Genomic DNA, 7,616 nt, shown 5'->3' with positions numbered 1-7,616 from the left:
CTTCATTGAGAATGTTCTCTCTTGATTTCCTCTTCCCACAAAAAGACAGAGCCCAACTTCTAGTGAAAATGTGACTTCATTTGAGCTATGAGACCATGTTTCCATCTTGTTCTTAGCTGCCATCTTATTTCTTTTTTTCCTCAACCATTTGCCTTTGTAAAAAATGGAAGTGTCATTTAAAGGAAGATTGGTTTAAATACATGTTCTGACCCTTTTCAATTGCAGCAGGCTGCTCAGACTGTCCTTGCCACCCACCACGCTCTGGGCGGTTCCCTAGTAACAGATACCGAATGAATGACCTATTGGAGTGGAAATTGAAGTCAGCATTTCAATACTATTTTAAGTCTGGTTTCAAAACCATGTGCTTCTTCCTCTAAAACCAGCACCAATCGCAGTGGTAGCTTGTAGCACTTTGGAATAACCTTCCAGATATTTTTAGTGTTTTCTCGGTGCAAATACCAATGCTCCAAAAAAGCAAGACAAGAGTGGAAAATCCAGGCCCAGGAGATGCTCAGAGATATGGTGCAATATGATCAATTATTTAGGGACTAATTTCCCAGGCCCCATGCTAGTAGGAAATTCATATATGATGGAGATGGTACCTGCCATCGGAGAGTTCACAGTTACTGGAGGAGAGAAACAAGCAAACCAGATGATGACAACGTAATGTAATATGTATTGTTGCAGAGGCATGCCTGGGGTGCAAAGAACACACAGAAATTTGCCTCATAGCCGGGGAGAACAAGAAAGCAACTCAGGAAAGCTTACAAGAGAAGGTGGTATTTAGGCAAAGACTGCTGATTGCTTACTCAATCTGCTCCCTTCCTTATTAACCCAATGCCAGTTTTTATTCAGTGTGGCAATATGCTCACCTGAGAGATTACATTTCTTACTCTCCCTAATGATCATGTGACTAAGATCATGTGACTGAGATGTAAATGGACATTTTGATCAGTTTGTCAGGAAGACTTCTTAAAAGGGAAAACAGACAGCTAGAACTTGTCCTCTTTGCTTTCCCTCCTTCTTCCTTCTCATCTGAAATATCAACGTGTGTGTGACCTGAAGCTCCAGCAGCCATTTTGTACCATTAGGTAAACTTGAGAATAGGATCCAAGGGCTATGGATGGCAGAGCAGAACAATATAAAGAATCTGAGTCCCTGATGATCATGGTACCCAACATACAGCTCTGAACTGCCTATCTCTGGATTCCCTTTATATGAAAAAATATAAATCCATATATCTTCATTATTATTATTTTGAGTTTTCTTAATCCTAAGCTATATTGTGCCCATTGAGCTAAGTTTTGAAGGAGTAGTAGAAGTCAGCAAGGTGGATAAGAGGCAGAAGGGTTTTCTAGGCAGAGAGAAAAACTTTTTCAAAGCCACAGGAGCATGAAGTCACACGGAGCACAAACAGCCTTGTAGGCAGTTCTGCTTGGCGGAAGTTACAAGCAATAAGGTTAGAGAGTAGAGCAGCTACTCTCTTTCAGGCCAGCTACCTCCACTAATACATCTAGTCCTGTAGTCATAAATGCACAGCCACCCCACAGGGTTGCTGTTTACTTAATGGCCCCAGAACATAGGTGGGAGCTTTGGTCTTAGTGAGGTAGAGAGAGCACCTGTGAAGTAATAGGAGGGAAAGAGGAGGACAGGGCAGATGCCAGTAAAGGTATGTGTTCAGAGCCTTCTGTCCTGGGAAGGTTGATGGTGTCTGTTTTCTCCATGAAGGAGGAGAGAGCAAGCCTGGAAGAGAAAGGGTTTGAGGAGAGTAGAGGACGTTTGAAACGGTTTCTGCTCATTATGCCTTTGGGTCCCTGTTTCTCTAATTTTCCCTAATTAAATGATTTCATGGTTCCATTCCTGCCTCTTTCCACATGATCCAGAACTTGCTTCAATTCCTTCCTATTGAATCTCCACTGCAGAGACTTCCTGAGTGCTGGGACAGGCTTCTTTGGTCATCATATACAGCATCGCTTTGTGTTGTGTCATAGCTGTAGTAGCCAATCCTATCTTCAAGCATAGTAATAAGAAAATAAAAATAAAAAGTAGAAAGAGTTTTAGAGATACTCAACTTCTCTAAGAATTAGTTTCCCCAACTGCAAAATGAGGGGGAAATCACTATCTTGAAGATTCTGAGAATTCATATAAAGTGCTTAGCACTGTGCCTTGTGTATAATAGGCATTTAATAAGAGGTAGCTTTTAGCATTAATTCTATAATACATAGTATATACTTAATAATCACTCTTGAGTAAAGTAAATCCAGTCCCCAGGTAAATCCAGACCCAAGGTAGCCATCAGTTGGAAACTTCTTTCTATGGGGACCCTGCCTCCTCAATGACCATATCACCTCCTGATCATGGAAAGATCCCACTGTTCATTCTGGTTTTGGACTAAGGGTCCTAAGGTCTGAGATGTAGAATGGAAGCTCCATGAGGGTAGGACTGAGCCTGTCCTTAACTTCAGGACCCTGTAGAGTGAGGACATATAGGGGGCACTCAATGCATATTTATTTGTCAAATGAATGAATGAATGAATCTGAGGCAGTTGGCCTTCTCTTTGGGAAAAAGCAGTTCCCTCTCCCTTTATTTCTACTTGGGTTACTGAAATGCCCCTGTTCCCTGAAAAATTAGTACTTGCGCATTCTTAAATCTTTATCTGTGCCACTTAACCCCTCATTTATTTTTGTCCATTTAGTTTTGACGGAACAGGTAATAAAAAAAACAAAGGAAGAGTCTTTGGGAAAAACAGGACTTTTAAGACCTTTTTGCAAAGGGCCCTGAGCGGGCCTAACGCACGTTCAGCTCCTACCTGCACTGAGGCAGGCACCAGCCACACAAAAGCTGGGTCTGTGTTCTTGCTGCACAAAGCACCTGATTCATGAGACAGCTTTGCAGGAATTTAATTAGTGAAGGAATGTGCAAAGCTTAAGCGCTTCAGATGTCATTAACCATTGGGGAGGGGAGAAGGAGGGGAGGAAAGCCTAACAGATGTTTGATTCAGCCTTGTTCCTGCGAAACAGATCACTGCGCACACCGTTCTTCTATTTGGGTAGCTCTTGGGTAAATCTTGTTAATGATATTTCATTCTTTCGGAAGCCTGGTTTAACGTGTATCCAGTTTAAAGGGAATAGAAGAGCGCCTTCTATCTCATGAGGAGAAATAAGCTGATTTAAAAAAAAAAAACCTGGATATTTCAGGGTTGCTTTTGTAATGTCATTATTTCAACACATGGAGTGACTGTTGACCCATGAGTTGAATGAACGTGAATCTTTAGTCTCAGAAAGCTAAGTTGTGATCAGTCTGTGAAGAAACTGCATGTTTTGGTTTTAACGGCTGCAAGTGTTTGTTTGATAGTACTTTGCTCCTTTGAGTCAGATCACCATTCTGTGTACAGGAGAGGGCTGTGTGAGGTTGTTAGCTTACGTGGCCAGCCATCCGGGCAGCTACCGGTCCTGGGCTGGCACTGAGGGCCTTGGCAGGCTTCGGAGGCAAAGTCCTGCCAGAGTGGACCTGGGCTGGACTCCAACTCATGGAAATGGACAGCATTTGCTGCTTTTTCACCAAAACTAAAATTGCCTTTTTACACACTGGAACAGGCTACTAGATCCAATGGTGTCATAGAAATAAGAAATGCAAGAGTCTCGAGGCTATCTGATTTATCTTTCTACCAGCTCTTTTTTACAGCCTATTTGTCAGTGTCTATTCCAAGTTCTTTCTGTTGTTAACATCTTGGGAGACTCAATTTTGGGTGATAGAATTAGAAAAGGAAGGAAAAGACACATACCAACTAGACCTGCTTTAAATCCTATGTGTAGGCTCCAACCGACTCTTGAGAAATTCTGAAGAGCAAGTTCCTAGAACTTTTTTTCTCTAGAAATGTTAGCATAATGGTGTTCTGCAACTGATTGCTGCCACGCCTAAATTATACTCTTTCAAAGCATAATACTAACCGCTCACAAGATGAAAGAAGAAAATCAGCAAGGCAGACTTCTTATCTTGGTCTCCTTGATTTCTGGCCCTCTACACTCCAAACCCTTAGAAATTAACACATAATGATCTGCCTCTATCTTCAAGGTCACTTTATACTCTCTTCTAAATGATCTGCCTCTATCTTCAAAGTCATTTTATACTCTCTTCTAAATCTTCTAATCTCTTCTAAATTCCAGTAGAGCAGTGTATTGTCATGTAGTGTAATTGATCCCAAGAATAAAAAAGTTTTCTAATGCTTGAATGTGACACAAAATGTTTTGGACAGTTAGCTATGTTTCTCCCATAGCCCTTCCCTTTTCACCTTTTTAAAGAATTGCATTGAGTATTTTTTAATTTACTCACTCTTTCAACCAAAAACTATTTGTTGAGTGAGTGCCTGTTCTGTGTCAGGTTCCAGAGATACAATGGAGAATAAGACACAGTCTCTGCCTTCACAGTAAGGTCTGCAAACAGCAACACTCAGAGAAAGAGCTGAAGCACGGCTGGAGCTACTTGCACAGGAGTCATAGAGAGTTGTCAGGATCAGGGTCACCATGTACGGCTATGTTGGTTGCGCCTGGGCAAAGGGGTCAGTGGGACTTTGTACCAGTCTGAAAATGTCCCCAGCTGGAAGAAGGGAGCCTTTTCCTGAATCTCACAAAGGAATTATACTTGTTAGGAGTGAACCACTCAGGATATACACACCTTATACTAACCCTAGTTTTTTGGGTTTTTTAAAAATTTATTTATTTTATTTATTTTTGGCTGTGTTGGGTCTTTGTTGCTGTGTGTGGGCTTTCTCTAGTTGCGGCGAGTGGAGGCGACTCTTCGTTGCGGTGCGTGGGCTTCTTATTGCGGTGGCTTCTCTTGTTGTGGAGCACAGGGTCTAGGCACGCAGGCTCAGTAGTTGTGGCGCACGGGCTTAGTTGCTCCGCGTCCTGTGGAATCATCCCAGGCCAAGGCTCGAACCCATGTCCCCTGCATTGGCAGGCGGATTCTTAACCACTGCACCACCAGGGAAGCCTTAACCCTAGTTTTTATTTCATAGTTCTGTACTAAAATTTTTAAATTTTCAAATTTTTATATCATGCTCATTCAGTTCAATATCCTAAAAACAAAAGAATACAACTCTCATACAGTTTGTAGACAGGTCTGTTGGATGATTCAGTTAGCACATAAAAAGGAAATTGTATTTGTTCTATCCTTTTAATATGAAGAGACGTGAGACACCTCTGTCCCCCACCTTCAACAAGGGTCAGAAAAAGCCAGTTGGTGAGTTACGTGGGCAATTTGCTGAGTCTTTCAAAAAGAAAATAAAGCCGAAGCGAGTTAAAAACACATTACATTTTAGCGCAGTAGAGGCAGGTTTTAACCTTTAAAAATAATATAGACTTTCGAGAATAAAACTTTTGGCAAACTCTCAGGAGACATGTTTTTACACCAATATTTCCTGAACAATTGAAAAAGAGGATTTAAGATAAGAATAACTTATCTTGTTTTAAATATCAACAAAAGAGGAATTTTGCTTGTTTTGTTCTCAGTTAAAAATTTAGCACCAATTTTTTTTTTTCTATGAATTTTTCTATTTTCTAGATGTTACAGATCCTCCAGTTTGCCAGAGAATGTTTCAGGAATGGAGCCCCCATGGTTAGCAAGGGATTAGTGTATTCAAATGTTAAGTCCAGAGGGGCTCCCATGCCTTGCTGGGTTTGACTGCCTTTTATCACTCTGTCTAAATGATTTCAATTAATTGTTGGAGTGTTATCTGGAAGGCAAATCCTGTGTCTGTGGGCATGCAAAGAAATGCTTGGGGTCTACACTGCTGAAGTAGGTGGGATCAGTTTGGGCAACATTAGCCCAGTCAACTGGGAAAAGCCCACAAAGACAGGACACGAGGCAGGTTTCCACAGTCTGGTCCACCATTACTGGGCACCCCGTCTCCCAGAGCAGTGCTAGACCACCAAACAAATGAGGGGTTGGAGTCCTTGTGTCTCACTGATTTTTCTTTCTGTGACTCTTGCATCTCTAAGGTCTGTCAAAAGCTTAATTCATTGCTCATTGATTTTCAATATGACTTAGTAGAGAAACCAGAATTCAAAATCCTTGAAGGAAATCATGGTCTCTCTTTCATAACTAAAGGGCTTTTGTGATGGGATTTATGGGGCATCCTTTGGGAGTTTCCATTCAATCCGTTGTGCTTTAATACTATTGCCCCTGAGTAGAGGGAGCAGTTTCTTTTAACCCTCTCATTCTCTCTAATGGGAGTTACGGAGGAGCTTATCTTGTCCTTCTTTATCTTTTCTGGATCTGACTCTAGAAATGTATGCACAGAAGCTCTAACTACACTTCCATGAAAGGGACAGAGACTTGTCTCATTCTCCCTTGGGACTGATGGCCGCCCTGCCACTGGTCAGTACCATCCTTTGACCCGGGAAAATGGCCCGCTCCACTCCAAGCCTCAGAGGACAATGCACTTCAGCAAACCTTCCTCAGAAGAAGCCCACCTTAATGCAGGGGAATGACTAGGAACAGGCAGCACAATCTGAATGGAACACCATGAGGCTATCCCCATTTTTCCCCATCAGGTGCTCCCAACTCATTGCATGGGATCGACCAGTTGCCCTGAGCAGTTTTGTGATTCTTGTCCATAAGAGTGCCCCAGCCCATGGTCAGTGGGGTTCTGGGAGGACCACCTGGCCAGCAGATCACAGCCACTGGACCGAAGGGTATTTCTTGTACAAGATCGTGCAAGGTGGGGCCACTGAAATGGGGCTGACGTGCTAATCTGAGGTGACTCTTACTGATGTTGGAGACAGGATAAAATTAGGGCACTGAGCACTGGAGGGTCTACTGCCCAGCTTCAGGCTTGGGCTGCACTGTGGGCTCCGGTTGGCTCTCACCCCTCTGTGTTCTGACCATGGTGCCACCTGGTCCACAGCACCATGTGGGAGAGAGGTGGCAATGGTGTCCTTTTCTGTTTGCCCCCCTCTGCTGTGGACACCTAGGACAGTCATCCTACCCTCTCCGCAGGCTCTGTGCCACCTGTTGGACAGGCCCGCAAGGGTGACTGCACCTATGTCCCAAGAGCTTTTGAGACTGTTGCTCCAGAGTCCTTGCAGGCCTTCTGAGTGACGCATTCTCTTGCCTTCAGTGGATATGATGACGTCTTGATCTTCAGGACCAGTCTTAATGAGGGAACAGTATTTCTTGAAGGAATAGGACTGCTCTTCTCACTCAGCCCAGAGGCTGCTTGCCTCTCTCCCTCTCTGGTGATGGTGTGCAGGACTGCATTCTAGGTCACGTTCTAGAAATGCAGTGATTACCACCTGAGAGAAATATACTATCCTTATGCTATAAAATTCCAAAAGGAAAACTTTATATGACCAGAAAATTAATTATTGTTCACATTTTTCTGTATACCCGGCTAAGACTTGCATGTTTGGTCATCATCAATGAAGCACAGAAACAACCTTCGAAAGAGCCATAAAACATGTATTCATGGGCTGCAGGCTGTAGCATCATGAGTAATTCTGTGACAAGCATTAAATATTTGGTGTCAGGGAACCGCAGAGGCCCTAAGATCTATATTGTTTCAATACAAACTGGCTCTAAAGAGCCATGTCATTGTGAGTAATAACAACATTGCT

The sequence above is a fragment of the Balaenoptera borealis genome (genome assembly GCF_965194805.1).
Source record: "Balaenoptera borealis genome assembly, chromosome: 6".
In the NCBI taxonomy this organism is placed as follows: domain Eukaryota; kingdom Metazoa; phylum Chordata; class Mammalia; order Artiodactyla; family Balaenopteridae; genus Balaenoptera; species Balaenoptera borealis.
The sequence above is the reverse complement of the archived record's forward strand: the minus strand, read 5'-3'. Positions refer to the sequence as shown.